This window comes from Herpailurus yagouaroundi, unplaced genomic scaffold, assembly GCF_014898765.1.
Source record: "Herpailurus yagouaroundi ecotype Mexico unplaced genomic scaffold, PumYag 182, whole genome shotgun sequence".
In the NCBI taxonomy this organism is placed as follows: Eukaryota; Metazoa; Chordata; class Mammalia; order Carnivora; family Felidae; genus Herpailurus; species Herpailurus yagouaroundi.
Genome location: NW_024412413.1, coordinates 26,882,379 through 26,901,685, shown reverse-complemented (window position 1 = coordinate 26,901,685; position 19,307 = coordinate 26,882,379). Strand labels below are relative to the sequence as shown.

The 19,307-nt window shown below is 43.7% G+C and overlaps 1 protein-coding gene and 1 pseudogene across 2 annotated transcripts in view; one reads left to right on the top strand and one right to left on the bottom strand.

Annotated features, from left to right (window-relative positions):
• Positions 1–19,307, top strand: part of CRADD (CARD and death domain containing adaptor protein) — a 178,220-nt gene that overhangs the window by 134,128 nt on the left and 24,785 nt on the right. The window lies entirely within an intron of this gene.
• The window catches only part of LOC121040979 (uncharacterized), a 56,179-nt pseudogene that overhangs the window by 26,030 nt on the left and 10,842 nt on the right, over positions 1–19,307 (bottom strand).

Genomic DNA, 19,307 nt, shown 5'->3' with positions numbered 1-19,307 from the left:
CGGACCGCGAGATCGTGACCTGGCTGAAGTCGGACGCTTAACCGACTGCGCCACCCAGGCGCCCCGAGACTGTATGATTTTTAAAATGAGGGAGTGGCAGAAACGGGGGAAAGAGAGGCCAAGGAGATAGAGGGGGGGTAGAAGGTATTCCACAGGTACTGTTTTGTTCAGGGGAGTATGTAAATATACTGTAGCTGTGTGCCAAAAATTTTAATTTAAATATGTATGTTTAAAATTTATCAGTAGACTATATACTTTTAAGAGGTGGCAGTGGGAAAAGTAACAAAAACTTAATTAGTTCACTGAAAGTCAGGAAGGACAAGAAAATATGGTCTGTAAAAAACTGAACAAAGTGAGGAACGAAAGAAGTCCTAGTCTGAGAAATGGGTAGGAGGTACTACCATTTGCTGACACGAGGAAGGTTGGGCAGCAGGGTTTGTGTCAAGAACTGGATTTGGGGTAGAGAAGAGAGAGAGAGAAATACATCTGATTAGGTCATGTCAAATTTAAGATTCCTATTTGACACCACAGGGGGAATGTCACATACATAGGTAAATACGCTGTAATTAAGTACATAGTTAAATAGTTAAATATCTTCTTGACTCTCTTTGCTATTTTAAGCTTGTTTTAACTTAGGGGTACTAAGTATACTTAACTATATTAAATGTTTTAGGGTTTTTGTGTGTTTTCAAGGCTGTTTAGCAATGCATTTGAAAACTGTGGACACTGCATTGTAGTGACCAGATATAAAGGCAGGTGGCAGAAATACTATCTATTATAGAATTTGATTCCGATTTTATAGTAATTTTGTTTGTAGAACTCAGGAAGAAATGGTAGGAGATGTATCTCTTTATTTCCTAGATTCGATTAAGTACAGTGAAATTCTGTTTTCTTAGCTCTGGCAACATGAGTAAAATTGAAGCTCAAGTTATACCAAGGAATCCTGACCAAACACAGGAAACCATGAGATTAAGGGATGGTGTAACAAGTGGCTGCCCTGGAAAGTGCTTTTGCTCTTGGGAGAGTATTTCAACTACTCGTAGTGGTCAAGCTTGTTTTTCCCATACAAGTTTGATATATTCCAGGAAGCCAGTAGTTAAAGTAGAGTAGTATTGTTTGTCCTCACTGATTTTAGTGATTTTACTGTTGAGAATTCAGTGTTTAGAATTTTAGAAACTTTAATGTTTCTCCGAAATATTTGTGTGGAAGTCATTAAAGTTGGGTTTTGCAGCTTCACTTTTTCCTATACGACCTTTTGGTATAAACTTGATGCTTCCCATCAACGTGGGAAAATACGATTACTAGCCGTTGATTCAGACAATAAAAATTATTTAATGAGTATCTTTGCTTTGTGTCAGTATAGAAGAGATGTAATTTCTGAGGCCTGTATTCTACTTTGAGAGAAGCTGGAATATAAGGAGTGTTGGTCGGGTTTTAGATAACCCATCCAGCACAGCTCGAGAGCCACAGGGTTGAACACAGCCATAGTCTTTTAGAGGGCACAGGGGATCAAAATGGGGAAACCAAGATTATTCAAAAACACTGAGAGCGGAAACACAGAGTTTGGATGTGGTAGAACCTGGAATGGAAGAGGCAAGTCCAAAACGAAGGAAAGAAAGGGCAGGCGTGCTCTGAAAACCAGAGTGACTCTTGCTTTTGGTGACTTCCGGGCACAGATGTACCAGCTGGTCACCTGCGCTTAATAGTACAGGTGCGTTGTGTAAAAAGTGAGGAATTAAGACATATACACATGAACTGTTTATTCCATTCTATATGAATAGAACATTCTGCCTAGGTAACTTCAGTTTTAATAACAGAATAGGACCCAGAAACTTTTGTAGTATACTATTGTCTTTCAAGAAAATGAAGAGGAAATAAAGTATATATTCACTATCTAAAAATGTTCTCTGAATTTGGTACAATGTAGTGTGGAGTCTTTAGGGTTAAATGCGTCACCCCCTTCGGTATCTAGGTTCTAAACAGGCTATAGCCCCATAATTTGGAAACCAAGTTTTTAAAAACCTTCGAGAAAACTTTTCAAAAGTCATGGTGTTAACCATGACAACTGGCTATTTTCCAAATTCCAGCATGGAACTAGGTTGGTTCACAAAACTCAGAAAGGAATTTGAAATAATATACTCTAATATTATATCTAGTATAGTTAAAGTTATTTTATTTATAAATTTATTGGTTAAAGTCACCATTTTATTTTTTATCTTTTTAAAATTTTCTTTTTTTGAACGTTTATTTATTTTTGGGACTGAGAGAGACAGAGCATGAACGGGGGAGGGGCAGAGAGAGAGGGAGACACAGAATCGGAAACAGGCTCCAGGCTCTGAGCCATCAGCCCAGAGCCTGACGCGGGGCTCGAACTCACGGACCGCGAGATCGTGACCTGGCTGAAGTCGGACGCTTAACCGACTGCGCCACCCAGGCGCCCCTAAAGTCGCCATTTTAAATCAATTATTCATTCATTTCTGTGACACATTCATGAAGGAGGAGTGGAAAAACTAGGAAAGGCAGTAGTCCCTCCTCCACGGGGAATACATTCTAAGACCCCCAGTGGATGCCTAAAACCACAGATAGTCCTGGACCCTATATATACCATGTTTTTTCTTCTGCACATGATAAAGTTTAATTTATAAATTAGCCACAGTAAGAGATTAACAACTACTAGTAAAAAAGAACAATTAGAACAGTATGCTGTAATAAAAATTGTGTGAATGTGGGTCTCTCTCTCAAAATATCTTACTGTACTTCAGTTACCCTTCTTGAGATGTGAGAGGATGAAATGCCTACATGAGGGATAAAGCAAGGCGAGTGACATAGGCATTGTGACCTAGCGTTAGGCGACTCTTGACCCTCTGACAGTGTGTGACCACAGTTGACCAGGGGTAACTGAAACCATGGAATGCAAAACTATGGTTAAGGGGGGGCTACCGTAGCTGATTTAGACAAATTATTCAAGAAGTTTTGTCATAAAGGGAAGGGACAGGGTATTCTGACTGGCCAGTGTAACTATGAAGTTCCGTGGAGGAAATGATGTCATGCCATTTGTAGATTTGTCTGATTTTATTGTATCTTGAAATTATTCTTCTCCCCTTTATTCCAACACTGTTGCTACCCAGTTTCTCAAGGAGGCCAGTGAGACAAGAAGGTTCTGGCAAGTGACAGTATTTCGGACTGCTTTGCAATTGTATCCTTTTAGTTCAGCTCCTTGTGATTTTAGTTAATACAGGTCCAGTCCCTGTTCATCTCGGAGTGAACCAATGTTATCGAATAGCTAAACACCATGAATGCATACTCTAAAATGCTTCTCCCAAGTTTCTCTGAAGAACCTCTGCCTCAGACTAGGAGCGTCTGGGAAGGTAGACTGTGGTAGGTCACCTCAAGCACAAAATCTTTGTGAAACCTTTTTATCTTAAACATTTTTAAAAATTTCTATTCCAGAATATATTCATATTTGTTTTGACATATAAATGTTTATCATTTAATAAAATCGACCCTCCAGGAAAATACGCCATGCTTACCTTGTTGCTTGCACACTGATTGTACCCCAGGGAATGGTTTTGCCTCAGTTTTAGGAACTGGATGTATGGGAAAGAACACTGGCTGGGCTGGGGATGGAAGTATTTGGGTAGCCCCATCTTTGCCATAAATTAGCTGTGTGACCTTGGGAAAATCGTTTGAAGCTATTGGTTTCCATTTCCTTTATATGAATGAGGAGAGTTGAGTGGCCAGACTGGATAATCGTAAATCCCCTTCCTCCTGTCATTCTATAATGACATAGACTCTGGCATGCTGGACCCATGACCTCAGGCCCAGGTGGTTGCACATTATAGACATAAGATCCAATTTGTACAACTTTTTGCCCTTCTTTACTACTTCATGATTACAGTTCAGTTTTGATTATTGAATGAATTAAGATGAGTGGGCATCTTGGCATAAGTGGTTTATACATTTTTCCTTCCCTTTCCTACCCAGATGGAAATATGAATTAAGTCCAGAGCCCTTATCTGGCAAATAAAGAAATGGACATAAGGTTTTCATGAATTTAGTCTGCTTTCATATTCAACAGTCTCATCCCTTCCCCTCAACCTGTATCCTCCCTGATAGAAACCTAGCCACTAATACAAGTACTAGCCAAAGAAATATTCTCCCGTAACCTCTACCAATAGCCAAAACGTTACATAAACTTTTTAAATAAAGACCGCCATCAAAGGGCAGTACTTCTAGGCTCATCCAAATTGCTATGTAAAGCACATTCTCTAAACTAACCAAACTGTACTATCCATGAGAGCAAGCATCCCTCTTCTTAAGCTTCTAAGCTATTTCTCCAGGCTTTACCAAATTGTGCTTTCTCTTAAAGTAGGACATTCTGTGCCCCTTTGCAAGCTGGTGTGACTGACATTGCTAGAATTGCCAAAAAGAGGAGAGAAAGAGAGATAACCGAGGTGCTTTAAGAACAGGGAATTTCACCGGGCTCTTTGCAGAATACAGTGTGGCTGATTTGTGTATTATTATGTGGAAATACTATCCCCTACTTCTATGTGGTAGAATGGTCTCCACCTCAAGGTCATACTAAGTGAAGGCTAGACCTCAAACCTAACAGTGAACATAGGCTGGCCATAGCCCCTGCTTCCCTCAATCATTACTGCCTGTCACTCCTTCCCCACACCTGCCCTGTATGTTATGGTGATCAGTTACCTGATGTACAAGTGTGTCTGGATTTCTGCCCTGCTTGAGAATGAGGAATATTCTCAAGATCACACTTCAAGAATGCAATGTAAAACTCCCTTGTCTTGAGCTAAAAATATAGAAACATTTTTAAGTGACCAAATCTCTTAGCTTATAGGTCTTAATTTTTTTTTTTTTCTGACAAAACAACTTACAAATGGCAGCCAGTGACATTTTCCCCCAGTCTTGCATCTTAGAATAGCCAGCTGCTGGTTTTCTAGATCTTTGAAAGATGCCTTGAATTCAGAAATCTGATGCGGGGAGTGGGGAGTGGTTGGTTAGTATTTGCATTACTGAAAGTACTTTTATGGAGTGATAATGCAAAGGTTAATGATAGCAAACTGTCTTTGTCCACAGCTGGAATTGTACTCAGGTGTATCTACCTTTAACACCTGCCCTCTGCCCTGTTCACATGGCCTTGTAGCCCCTCTTTGGAGCTGTGGCCAAGGAGGAAGGGGAGAGTGACTCCATGGCTCAGCAGAGGAGGAAAGTTATAAGACTTGTGCAATCAGACAGTTCCCTGATGTTTGGCTTTAGGCTCAGGACAGGGACATTAATATTTCCAGTAGAAACTGGCTACATACACAAGCACCACTGAAGGACCCTGCCCTGGCTGAATGTGAGTTTTGCTTGGAGATGCAGCATAGTTTGGTAGAAGGGTCACCAGCTCGAAAGCCAGACCAACCCAAATGTGAATCCCAACATTAGCCCTTACTCTGCTGTGTGACTTTGGGCAAATTATTTAACTTCTTGGAATCTCCATTTTCTCATCTGAGTAACAGATGTAAAATACATACATTGAAGGATTGCTAAAGATTAAGTAATGAGAAAGCAAAAGACGATAGCCACTTTGGGAAGCAGTTCTGCAGTTTGTTAAGAAGCTAAACATAGGGCATCTGGGTGACTTGGTTAAGCATCTGACTCTTGGTTTCAGCTCAGGTCAACTCAGGTTTGTGAGTTTCAGCCCCGCATCAGACTGTGCACGGGCAGTGCAGAGCCTGCTTGGGATTCCTTCTCTCTCTCCCCCCCTCTCTCTGTCCTTCCCCTGCTCCCTCTCTCCCTCTCTCAAAATAAATAAATAAGCTTTAAACAAAAAAGCTAAACATAGTCTTACCACATGATCCAGAAGCCCTCCTCTTAGGTATTTAGCCAAGGAAGTTGAACGCTTATGTCCGTATAAAAAACCTGCACACTAGTGTTTATAACAGCTTTATTCATAATTTGCCAAAAAACTGGAAGCAACCATGATGCCTTTCAGTAATTGAATAGATAAACTGTGGTACATCCACGTGATGGAATATTTTTCAGCAGTAAAAAGAAACGAGCTATCAAGTCATGAAAAGACATGGAAGAAACATATGCATATAGCTAAGTGAAGAAAGCCAGTCTGGAAAGGCTACATACTGTATGATTCCAACTGTATGGCATACTGGAAAAAACAAAACTGTAGAGACCTCAGTGGTTTCCAGGGGTTTGGGGTAAAGGGCTAAGCAATGATGAGGTGAAGCACTGAGGATTTTTAGGGCAGTGAAACTATTTTGTATGATACTGTAATGGTAGACCCATGGCATTAAGCACCTGTCAAAACCCATGGAACGTACAGTGCCAAGAGTGAACCCTAATGTAAACTGTGGACTTCAGTAAACACGCAAAGAAAGTTTCCTCAAAAGATCAAACAAAAGGATGTATCTAAACGACCTAACCTACTAACTAGTATATGCTAGGCTCTAATAAATGATAGATATTGTTATCATTTCTATTCTTATTCTAAGTTCCCATAGTATCATTTAGACATAGTTTCTGTCTGGGTTAGATGTATCAGTTTTAATTAAAAGTGATAATATTACTTAAAAATCTAGCTGGTTACCAAATGAGAATTAGTTGTCTTTTATAATCATGGATTGGTTCAAAGAAGCGTCTGTTTTCTTGCCCTGCCACCCATCCTCTGCTAAGTTAATAATTTGTTGCCAAACCCAAGCAAAGCAAACTCTGGCTCAGGCACAAGTTTCATTGAGTTTTATTTCAGTCCGTGAATTACGGTTGGTGTAAACTCTGGGTCTGGATTTGCTTAGTTATATAATGCAATATATAAGGTCTTGAGTTGATTTTGCCATATATCCTGTATTGTTATGTAAAATTCTGCCTTTAATCAAGAACTGCCCCGCTACAATATCCTTATTTGTCTTGCATGAAGTTTCTCCTCTTTGTAAGTTTTTTTTTGTATGGTTCAAATTAGTGTGGGAAGAATAGGCAGGAAATATAAATTTAAGTGACATGTGTTAAGCACAAAAGAATTATATGACAAAGCATTAAAATGGTGCACATTTTAAATTTGCCGACATCTGATAGAATACGAGGGGTTGCATAATTAAATAAGAACTGACACCTATTCTGTGACTGCAAATCGAATGTGTCAGAGTCTCTTTCCTTTTTTCAGTCGATGCTAAGAATCTGGCCATGCAAAAATGTCCAAAGTGGCCAAATCCCACAGAATCCAGTACAACGATGCAGAGAAGTTGTCAAGAACATGCCCTAAATAGTCTTTGGGTTTTTACTGAGCGCTGCAACTAAACGTTACATTTATGTCCTTGTCCTCTACCTCTCGCTTGGCAGCTTTTTCTTGGCTCATTTTAGAGACATGGAACTGCAAGCAGTCAGGGGAGGTTGGGACAGAAACTTGCTCTCTCTCTTTTCCTTTTCTTTTTCCTGCACATATGTGTGCCTTTATCCCTTCTCTCACATTTATGCTATCCACGCCTGTTGGAAAAGTCTTAACGACCAGTCTAGTTGGTTTCTAATTTTTTTTTAATGTTTATTTATTTTTGAGAGAGAGACAGAGCGTGAGTGGAGGAGGAGTAGAGAGAGAGGGAGACACAGAATCCGAAGCAGGCTGCAGGCTCCGAGCTGTCAGCACAGAGCCCGACGCGGGGCTCGAACTCACGGACCGCGAGATCATGACCTGAGCCCAAGTCGGACGCTTACCGACCGAGCCACCCAGGTGCCCCTAGTTGGTTTCTTTTGTCCCACCTCTGTAACTATTTTAGATTGAGGTCTCTAGCTCGTGTACCAGAGTCTGTATAACAGATCATCTCAAAGCCAAAGGGACCTCAGTGGTCCAAGCGTCAGCAACAGGGGCACTTGCTGGCAGAACTAGGGCTTGCCCTGGGTTCTGTGGATATTGGGGAACCACTGGACTGTGGAAGGGTATGGAGCTGAGCCAGGGTGGGAGGCAGGGTGAGCTCAGAACTACCCAGGAAAGGGAAAGAGTATGTGTTTGAAGAAGAGGTATTTCTGGGGAATCTGAGAGCAGATTGTAGTTCAGGGCAAGCCAGAACCACCCCCTCCCCCACCTGCTGAGGGGGTCACAGAAAAGAAGCTGACTTGAAGCCACAGAATATTGCCTACAGATAAATGCTCAAATCAAAGGGTTGGACAGGTAGGGGAAAGCAAAGTCAGTAGTCGGAGCCTGGCGGTCATATGAGGTTTCTCAGCTGCCTGGCGACTCTCTGGTGGGTCAGTGCCAGCCACCAAGTACAAGCCATACTTTGGTGCTGGCTGTAGCCATACTGTTTTCTCATAACTACTGTCATTCAAACAGGATCTAGTTTCCTGGCATGAGCAGATTGTTCCCACTGAGCACACGCACTGTGCTGTGAGCAAGGCAGGGCAAATCCTCAGAGGAACTGGATGGATTTCTCATTCTGAGATAAGGAAGGGGGTGGAGAGGAGCCGACTTTACCTTCTGTTTATGCAGGTTCTGAATAAAATGAGTAGAGCCCACACTCCACCCCCCCATCCCCCAGAATAAATAAGGTTCAAGTGGGATTACCCAGTAGAAATCTAGTGCAAGTGCATTTCGACTTGTTTGAGGGATCTAAATATTTAATCTCCCTTCGTCATGAATCCTAGAGTCATGTGTAAGTGCTAATGACCAAGGCCCTGAAAGCAAACACTGGAACTGGAGTCAGAAGTGTTGCAACTAGTACAACTTCTGCTGTGACGTCCTAGAAACTTTGGAGTATGCCAGAGGAAACAAGCCTGAAAACGTGGAACTGGCAGTCAGGAGGCCTGGGTTCTCCAGCTCAGCCTGAACCCCAGGGCCTCTTCTGTCAAGTAAGGACATGGGCAAAACATCTCAGAGGACAAGTCGTTTTTCTAACTTGCAACATGATAGAACCCACAGGGGTGCATGAAATCAGCCACACAAATTGTGAAACCTAAGTTCATGGTTCCATTCATTCTCTGATAGTGGATCAATGCAACTGTGTCTTCAAAATAGAAAATGAACTAGATGACGATCTGGTATCTGTGACCCCCACATTTGTTCAAGTTATGCCAGTGATCAAAAGTTTGGCTTGTCACGGCTTCTCCACAGAGATTGGAATCACCCCCCTGGGGGCTTTTAGCAATCTGCAGGGGTGTTTTTTAGATGTCACAGTGATTAGGGGCAGGGAGGTGTGGGTGATATTTGATGGGCAGGAGCCCAGCTGTTGAACAGTACTCTGGACAATCCTGCAGAGCAAAGAATTATCCCACAACTTGCACGGCTTTCATATCAGCTGCCAGATATTAAATGTAACTTTGTTTTCCGTATAGATGTGTATTTTTCATGTTCGAAAATACACACTGAATTTTCCAGGAATATGTACAAGTAGAGGTAAGATTGTACTTTGTTTTCTTCAAAACTTTACCAAGAATTATTCATCATTTCAGAAAAACCAGATCACCAATAGCAAACACTAATGATGTTTGAGTGACCAACACAGCAATAACACAGAATAGTCTGTGTTATCGATGTCACATTCGTGGTGATTCCACAGGTGTATGAATCTGAGGCAAAATTGCTTTTTAGAAGAGTCATGCAGAGTATTTATATATTGACATATGTATCATTTTATAGAAGTTATTTTCTTTTCATTGCTCCTTTGTATTATAATTTGCATATTGTTTAAAAATATTGGTAGGTTTTTTATCAGTCAGTAAATATACTATGATAAAAAGTTTTTAACAAGGCATTGTATCTGATTGAATTGAAAACCACTGGGCCAGAGGATCCTAAGCTCCCTTTTAGTTTTAAAATTCTGTCAGCTTATGTGATTATTTAATCTGATGCCTTCATTTTTACTGGTGAGTAAACTGAAGGCTGTTAAGTCTTTCGTGCATTGCATTCGACAGAGATTTACCGATGGTCTCCTAGGGAGATGGGCATGTAGTTGTGTGCTATGCACAAAAAACTGTGATCCTTGTCTACAAGGAGCCTTGGGTCTGGTAGCCAAGATGAGGTAGATATATGCCAAGAAATAGGAAAGAAAGAGAGAGAGAGAGAGAAAAGAAAAGAAAAGAAAAGAGAAAAGAAAAGAAAAGAAAAGAAAAGAAAAGAAAAGAAAAGAGAAAAGAAAAGAGAAAGAGAAAGAGAAAGAGAAAGAGAATGAAAAAGAAAGAAAACCCAGTAATTGGTTAGTAGCTTAGCTGCATCTAGAACCCACCATTGCTGTGAGGGCTGGTTCTCTCTCCCTGCCTGGCCTGAAGGGGGGGCCTGACATGATAAGGCCAGAAATGTTTCTGGCTCTGATCATTGGGTACGTAGGCAATATCCCACCAACTAACGGAACGTGATTTTAGTTTACTTTCTTTTTCCGAGTAACAAAGGCCCAGGAGTAGCTATTTAGCCTACCACCCGTACCGCTGCTCATGCATGAGGGTAAGAATTGACATGAGGACGTCAATGGTGAGAGGGGAGGGGGCACAGAAAGCCGGTTCTAGAGCGCCGTCCTCTAGTAGAAATATAATGCAACCTGCAACGTAAGTCACAAACATGATTTTAGATTTTCTAGTAGCTCCATTTAAAAAAGTAAGAAGAAATGTAAAATTAGTCTGAATAATATAGTTTGTTTCACCAAATATACCCAGCATATTAGCATTTCAATAACAGGAAAGGAATGGCAAACAAGTATTAATGAGATACTTTACACTCTATTTCTCACTGGGACTTCAAAATCTTGGTGTATACTTCACACAGCCCTCAATTCGTGCAGGGCTCATTTCACACATGGCCGGTGGCTCCTCTACTGGACAATGCAGCTCCAGGGAAGTGGCTCTCAGCACCTTTTCTGCCTCCACCTAGTTCAGCCATGTAGGCACCCCATCCATGACTTCCCATCCCGCGCAGTGACTCCCATCTAGAGGATGCGCTCCCGTGAGATGACAACGGGTGGGGATGGGGGTGCCGCAGTGGCATTTACCACCACCCGCCTCCTCCCTGTGCTAGCGTCAAAGGCGCTGAAAGTACGGAGGGTTTCTGCGAAGTCTTGCTCACATAGGTCAGTGTGCTAAAGAGCCAGCCCAGGAAGGGAGGGCTGATGACCTGGAAGCCGGGGTTGGGATTTGGAGAAGTGGTTGAGTGCCAGATGCTCAAGGGCTCAGTATACAGAACTTGACTACAGAATGTCACAGGTTTACTACTTTTTAAGTAATTTATTTTTTCTTCTCATCTTCATCTACTCATTTGGTTCATTTATGCAATGCACGTACAAAAGGAATCAGACCAGGTGATCGTCGAAGGCCCTTCCCTGTCCAGGTTACTGCCCCCTCGTTTGTAAAGGGGCCTATCAGAGTCTCTGACCTGGTGTTTCAAAGGACTGTTCCGGGCCAGGCCTTGCCTGGCCCTGAGGTATTTGAAATGTGTTTTCATAGTTCCTAAGAGTTATGTTCAGGGCTGTGTGGTGTGTAGGGATGGAGGGTATGGGGGCCAGAGAACGTGGAGCCTGGCTGGGCAAAGTGCTTTACTTACATCGTCCTACTGAATCAATAGAACAGCCACTTGAGGTAGACGGTATAGTTATCCTCATTTTCCACAAAAGGAAGTATGGCCAAAGAGGTTAAGTAACCTCCTCCAGGTCCCAGGAGCTGTCGTCTTTATATTTATGGTTGCCAGGCAGAATTTTCTTTCTTGGCAGTAACCTGCCTGCCTCTGCGTGCTCATCTTTCTTTTCCATGCCACATCCTGTCCCCACCCCTCACCCTCCACCACATATGTGCTTCAGGTGGGAGTCCCTCATCGTAAAACATGTTGAGGGCTTCTACTCCACTGTATGTGGCCCTCAGACTTCTAAACTGGTTTTCCATTTGATGGCTCAGATTCCTTTTTTAGGAAGCTCAAGCTGGGAATGTGGGACATTCAACTTCGGTCAGGTCACCATTCAGCCAGTGGGGGATCCCATTCGCCTGTCATCTCCCAGGGATCCAGACATGAGAGCAGCCTTAGGGATCCATAGGAAGAAAAGCTGCTTCCCAAGACCGGAAGGGGGCTGCCTGGCCACTTAGGCAGGGCCTTGCCGATGAACTCCCCCCTCCAGGTCTGTTCCTCAGCTTTGCACGTCAAGGGTAATCTCAGACTGAGGGCAGAACAGGCTGGGAGAGGGCGTGGGAGAAGCCGATTCATGACACCCAGTCTTAGGAGAGACTAATGTATAAATCAGAACACCTGTTCATTAATGTGCTGGAAGGCACAGATATTTATGTCTGCAGGCAGGCCAGCATATTTTTATTTCCACAGAAAAACCTTGCATTAGGAGCCAGATTTTTATCAGGAAGTTGTGTACCACACCTGGAATCAGAACTAGGAGAGTTATTGTTGAAACCTTTAAGTATTTATAGTTGAAGAGGATGTGATACAAAGTGGCATTTCGTGAAAAAGGTCAGCCTCTCTTCCAGGCCTTGCCTCTCCGTCCTTAGCCCCTTCCTCAGAGGCAACCCGTATTCCCAGTTTCTTCCACAAGTTAGATTGTCTGAGGCTGTATTTCCTGAATAGGGATGTGCCCACTGCACAGGCCTTTCTTGCAACGTTACTTACGTTGCAGGTAACTTGCGTCTTCTGGGTGGTCTCCCTCCCTGGACCAGTTTTTTCTTTTTTTTTTTTTTTTTTAATTTTTTTTTCAACGTTTATTTATTTTTGGGACAGAGAGAGACAGAGCATGAACGGGCGAGGGGCAGAGAGAGAGGGAGACACAGAATCGGAAACAGGCTCCAGGCTCTGAGCCATCAGCCCAGAGCCCGACGCGGGGCTCGAACTCACGGACCGCGAGATCGTGACCTGGTTGAAGTCGGACGCTTAACCGACTGCGCCACCCAGGCGCCCCAGGACCAGTTTTTTCTTGACACATCAGAGGGTCGGGAGGTGGGAAGCGTGGAGATGATAGAGGCCAGCTGGGGAGAGGGGCACGCAGGGCTTGTGGAGTGGGAAGAGCTCTACTGTCCCGGGGAGGGTGTGGGGGTGAGTGAGAAGAGAGCTATCTGGTGACAGTGCAAAGGAGTGTACCCAGGCCCCTGGCAGGAAGTGGACGGGTGGTGGGTATTTCTCTAACCACTCCCAGCCTCTGGGGAACAGGGCAGGAAAGAAAACCCCAGAGTGGGAGAGACAAAGGGGGGCTCTGCCCCTTCACTGTCTTGAAGGGGGCAGCAACCCTGCCCCAGGAAAGCACCCCAAAGGGACAGGGCAGGGACCAAAAACATTGTGAGAGACAACCTGGCCCCAGAGCAGCCAAGTAAGGTGCCTTCCAGCTTCAGTGTCCTGACCTGGAGACGGCACCGGAGGAGGTCTACAAAAGGAACGATTAGCCAATTCATCACAAATCTTGTGACATTTCTAGCCACAAGATAAGGCCTTTTCCCTTAATTAGGGCTGTGACAGATAAAAATATATTCCCAGCCAACCCCTGTTATCCGCATGGGCAGACCTATCATCCCTACTTGGTCTGGCCCTGTCCTTATTAGAGGGCTTGCTCTGTGTGCCTACATTTGGCAGCTCTGTAAAGGATTCAGAAGGAATAAACACAGGGCCTGCTTCCTGCCCTTCGTCTAGAAGAGAAGACTCATTCATACACATGGTCCGTGGCAGCAGACTTCGGTGGTTCAAGAACAGGAAAATAAAACTAATGGGGGGGGGGGGGGGTGTCTGGAAACCAGCTCATGTGAGGCAAATAAAGCTAGTGAGGGATTCTGGTCGCCAGTTCAGGTGAGGAAGCAGGGAGGGGTATGTAGTGCAGAAGGAGGGGTGCGGTAACTAAAAGAAGCTGTGAACACCATCTCGGATGTTGGAGAGGCAGCGGGACTTAATGTGTGGTAGGTAAAAGCCAACCTCTGAAGGCACTTACCCCCTGTGTGACTTCAGACAAGCCATTTCACCTCCCTGTGCTTCTCTTTCTCCGTTTTAAGAAAGCGAGGACAATATGGTACCTATCTCATTGGGCTGACGGGAGAACTGAGCAGGTTGATACACAGTAAGCACTTGTGACAGGGTGAGAGAGCACCATTCGAGTATTTGCTGCTATGCCTAAGAAGGCAGGGAGCAGACAGTGGGTTGCACCTGGTACGCAAAGTAGACAAAGCGATGGAAAATCTGCCTCAGTGTATGGATGACCTTATTTTAAATTAGAGTTACCCAACAGGGGACCTTGAAAAATAAAGAGCAAAGAAAACTTGAGAGTTGGAAGGGGTTTCTTCTCTAACCCAGACCCTTTTGAGTTCTGCGTATCTATCTCGTCATCTGTTTGGCATTTCCACTTGGATGTCCCCCAGGCATCTTATGCTTAACATGTTCAAAACGCTGATCTCTGGATCCTGCGTCTACCTGCTTCTCCTGCGTCTTTCTCCATTTCGATGCCAGCAGTGGCAATACCAGCACCCCCGGTCTTGCTGTTGATGCCTCTATCTTGGTCCTTATGTTTAATCAGTCAACAACAGATATCCACTCTACCCTTCAATATGGAGTCCATCTACTTTTCTCCATGGTCACTGCCTGGTGACTGGTTTCTTGTTCAGAGAATCATCTCTCCCATGCAGTAACTTTCCAACTGGCCTTATTGTTTTACCTCTGCCTTAAGGCCAGCAAGCCTACAGGGAAGCTGGGGGTAGAAAAAAATATATACTGACCACATAAGAAGTTGCAACTGGGACCAGATATTTATAAGCAGACAGAGGCTGGATTTCCCCCATCATGTGCTCGTGTGGCTGGTGTCCATGTGCCTTAACACCTGCTCAGCCATGTGCACTGGCCCTTCTTTCCAGTTCATTCTTCCACCAGAATGATTTTATTAAAATGTAAATTGGATCTCGCCATACTTGTTTCTAATATCACCCGGACCCCCAGTCTTTCATGGCTTCCTGTTGCCCTGGAGCTCTAAATCAATTCTGGGTTCCATCTACAATGGTACAGTAATTGGCATTAATAGCCACTAATAAGAGATTTTACTGCAAAAACTAGCTCTGGGTAGATCCGGAACTTTAGCTCCAAGAGAGAGCTGAGAGGCACTCTGCCTAGTACAGAGGCGATAGGCTGGACACTTAAGGTCTGGAGCCAGCCTGCAGACAGGCTATCACAGCATGTAAAACCAATGTTTAGTTGACCCTAATTAAAATCAAGATTTCACCTAAAACCTGGATTCTTGGCTTCCCAAAGTTTACAAGATGTGGAGACATTGTCTCCTCCTCCTCCTAGGGCTTTGGTTGGTGCTGAGCGGCGCTCTCTCCCTCGCCGCCACTGCTCCACGTTTTATATTCACCTGTGACCCCTGCTAGGCCCTGGCAGATACTTGAATTTGTAGCCCCTAAGCTCATTTGACAGGAGGGAAGCTGAGGCTAGAAAGGTGGCACATCAGTCTCCAGGTCTTGTTCTGGGTCTTGAACCACCTCGTGGCTTCTGCTGTCTCTACTGAATCACAGAGGCCTCTCAGTTGAAGACTGAAAGGAGACACAATTTGCAACTGGGTTAATTATTCTCTCTGCTGTGATTGCTAACCAACGCGTCCTTCAGTTTTGCTTATATCTGTAGCAACGTGAAAATTAGAACATACAGTCTGGAGGACCAGGATGGTGTTCTATGAATATCACCTACACTGCTTGAGGCTCTAGGCCGAATAAGTAAAGTGGAGAGATAGGGAGGACTGAAAAGGACAGGGAAAATAAAATCCGGACAGCTTTTGAGACAGGAACGGCCTCTTCCTTGCGGAGTTGTGGAAAGCCAGCTGGGCTCTGCCGCCTTTCCCGGGATGTGGAGATCGAGGTGTAGACAGCAGTGAGTCTGTTACACAGGAGTGAGTGGCAGGAAAAGGACCAGAGAGCAGATCTGTGGGCTCAGTGCCCCATGCCATGCTGTCACACCCTGAAAATTACTGTGGACAAATCGATGATTGCAAAAAGGGAAATTTGCAGTTGACTTGGCAAACAATAGCCTTGACCAACCAAGAGGCACTTGGATGAAACATAGCCCCAGAGTCTCAAATCAGATAAAGTCGTCCTGTGTTCTTTAAGGAAAGAGGCCACATCACGCATAGGGAAATTAGCCACAACAGCTACCAGATCCTCCTGGATACTGCATCCTCTTTGTCCCCTAGTGAATCATGGTCAGGAAACTGCCATGAAGTTGTTCTGAGTCCTGAGTGACTCAAGACCTCATCCTCATTGCAACCCTGGGCTCCTTTCTCCTAAGCTAATAAAGAGGCAGGCTGTGTACAAGGGGGAAAATGGAGTGAAAGGACCTGTCTCCAAAGGCAAGCCATGGGCGGGGGGTAGGGGGGTACAGTGTGACATGCTTTCACCTTCTGGGCTTTGTCTCTCTTGTATTATTCTCTTTTTTGTTTCTCATTAGGGTCTAAAAATGTTTAATGGTACTTAATTATACTTCTTTTATCTGTATTCAAGTGTATCTTGGAACTCATGCATACATTAACACTCTCTCATAATTAAGCCAAGGCAATTAGAATATTTTATCAGTAAGAGAAATATTTTCCTCTAGACCTAGATGTAGAAATCAACTCCTCTCTTTCAGATCTCTGAGCCATTGCTCAACAATGGAAGTCAGATTTATGATTTCATAGTCCTCTGCTTTTGATGGCCGACTAATGGACATAGTGATTTACACAAACAAAATGTGCTCAAAGAAGAATAGGCTCACATTGTTGATTTTATTTCTAGAATCCCTGGGGCCTCTGTTTTTCCCCATAGAGACTATACTTAAAAGAGTGAGTAATGGATCAATAAGTAACACTGGGGTGGTGCGGGGGATGGGTGCAATAGGTGATGGATATTAGGAGTACACTTATTTTTTTATTTATTTTTTTAGAGAGAGAGAGAGCACACAACTGGGAGAGAGGCACAGAGGGAGAACGGGAGGGAGAGTCTTAAACAGGCTCCTTGCTCACTGCAGAGCCCAACACGGGGCTTGATTCCACAACCCTGGGATCATGACCTGAGCTGAAATCAAGAGTCAGATGCTCAACTGACTGAGCCATCCAGGTGCCCCAAGAGTACACTTAGCTTGATGAGCACTGGGTGATGTGCAGAATTGCTGAATCACTATATTATACACCTGAAACTGATATAACACTAAATTAACTACACTGGAATTAAAATTAAACAATAACTAATAGTCTTCCACTCCCTGCTCTTAGACAAAAGTAATTTTCGAAATTCAGACTAAATTACTTCCACTAATGATATATTTCCATTAGTCGGTTGGTTGGATCAACAGGAGTAAGAAACTTTTTTTCTTTTTCCGCGAAGACTTCTCTGCCACCAAGTTCTTTCAGCTTAAGAATGTTTGTTAGTTTGTCGCAATACTTCTTCAGTTCAGGAGGCATTGACTTTATTCATTTGAAGTGTAAAATCTGTTGCTATTCTCATCTTTGTCTAAGCTTGTCTTTTTAAAAGTGAGGCCTTTTTCCTTGCCTGGGGTTCAGGCAGAAGTAGAGAGAAGGATCTAGTTAAGAGGAGGGGTGCAAGGGGGAGAGCATAGAACCAGGTAATTAGTGAGAGTGGGATATGAAGGGGGGATTGTCACAGGAGAAGGAAGCAGGGCTGTTGGAACGGAGTGGTCCGAAGAGACCCTACTTTAAAGGGCTGCCGTCATAAAAACCCAGCTGCACAAGTCTGGGAAATTACCGAATAGCAAAGAGTCCGCCATCCAAGCAGTTCGGGGGCAACTGCTCTCGGCAGTAAAAATACCGAGTCGTGGAGAACACAGTGACCCACTCTGACAGCATAATGAAATGGATGGCGATTCCCCAGTGGATGGAAATTTGCTTTTTACCATATCCCAAAACACCGGCTCCAGGGGGTGAGTTGTGTTTTTGTTTGTAATACCCTGCACTGATGGTTCCTGGAAACTCGACTGTGAGTCTCTGCCTTCTGGTGCAGGCTCTGAGGTGGCATCACCCTCACCTCTAGGTCGCTCTTATGACACACCCTGGGTCTCATTTTCAGTGTCTCGGCATACTTTCCAATGCTTCCAGTAATTGATTGTGCAAAACACAAAACCAAAAGCAGATGGGACGTATGTAGATAAGCTGTTTTATTTTTCATCCCTATAATTTGCTAGGTTTGATAGCACTTCAATTTTCTAACCATAAAAGCTGCTTCTATGCTCTTTGGAACATACACACACACACACACACACACACACACACACACACACACACACACAATGCTGCCAGTAAGTAAGCTAAAAGAATATTACATGTGGTTTTCTGTTGTTGTTTTGGGTTTTTTCTCCTTTCTTTTTTTAAGGAAATACCTTGCTGCTGGGGAAAGAAAGTCAAAAAAATTACTTTGAGTGTATTTCCCAGGGCTCAGATTACTTCTGGAACTATTGTGTTAACACCCAAGAATACTTCGGAATGTCCTATTATAGCTGAAGTTAAAACCTAGCTTTCTGCTGAGTGGTATTCCTGAAGGCACTCCCTCTGGGAAGTCACTGTATTCATTTATTAAAGTTTTAGATGCTGGTTGTGGCATCTGTGTCTCCTGCATCGGTGAGAGGGCGCTGCTCTGTCCAAGAAACGTGACTGACCAGCAGGAGGTGAAGGCTGCCCCTGACACAAATGGGACATGTTGGTGGGGACACTTTACAGGAAGTTCCCTTGGGCCCATTCGTCTACTTGTCAGCTAAATGCTCACATTATCTTCTCAGTCAGATGGACATTGCCAATGTGGATTTATAAGGGGCTTGTTTTAAATCAATCATGTATTATTTATTAAATAAATATGTATTATTATTTGTATTATAGTATCTATTAGGGTACACCTGCCCCTGAAACTCAGGCTGTGAAATGAATAATTTCTTCTCTGTAGGCGACCTCCTCGTTGGCTCCAGGCTCAACCATTTAGTAGGTGTCTCTGGGCATCTGAACAGTTTGGGAACCATATTTGAACCAGCACGAAATTACTGCCCAGTAATCCTCTTTCGCAAGGGATCTATGGACACACATCTAATCCGACAGAGACAGCAGAGCACAGAGCCTCATCGGAAGAGCAGACTCCAGAGCCAGACAGACCCGGCTTTGAAACCAGACTGTCACTCCTTAGGCTGAGTGCTTTGGAGAGACTTATTCAGCTTCTCCTAATATTAACACCCTCTTTATAAAAAGAGAATGATGATAACACCTATCTCTGGATGACGGCCTCAAGAGTAAAAGTGCTGCCATCGCCGTCCCTTCTCCTTGTTTTAAAATGATACAAGGGGGAACACACTTATATAGGAGAACTCTCTGAAACCGCCCAGGACTGTGTTCGAAACC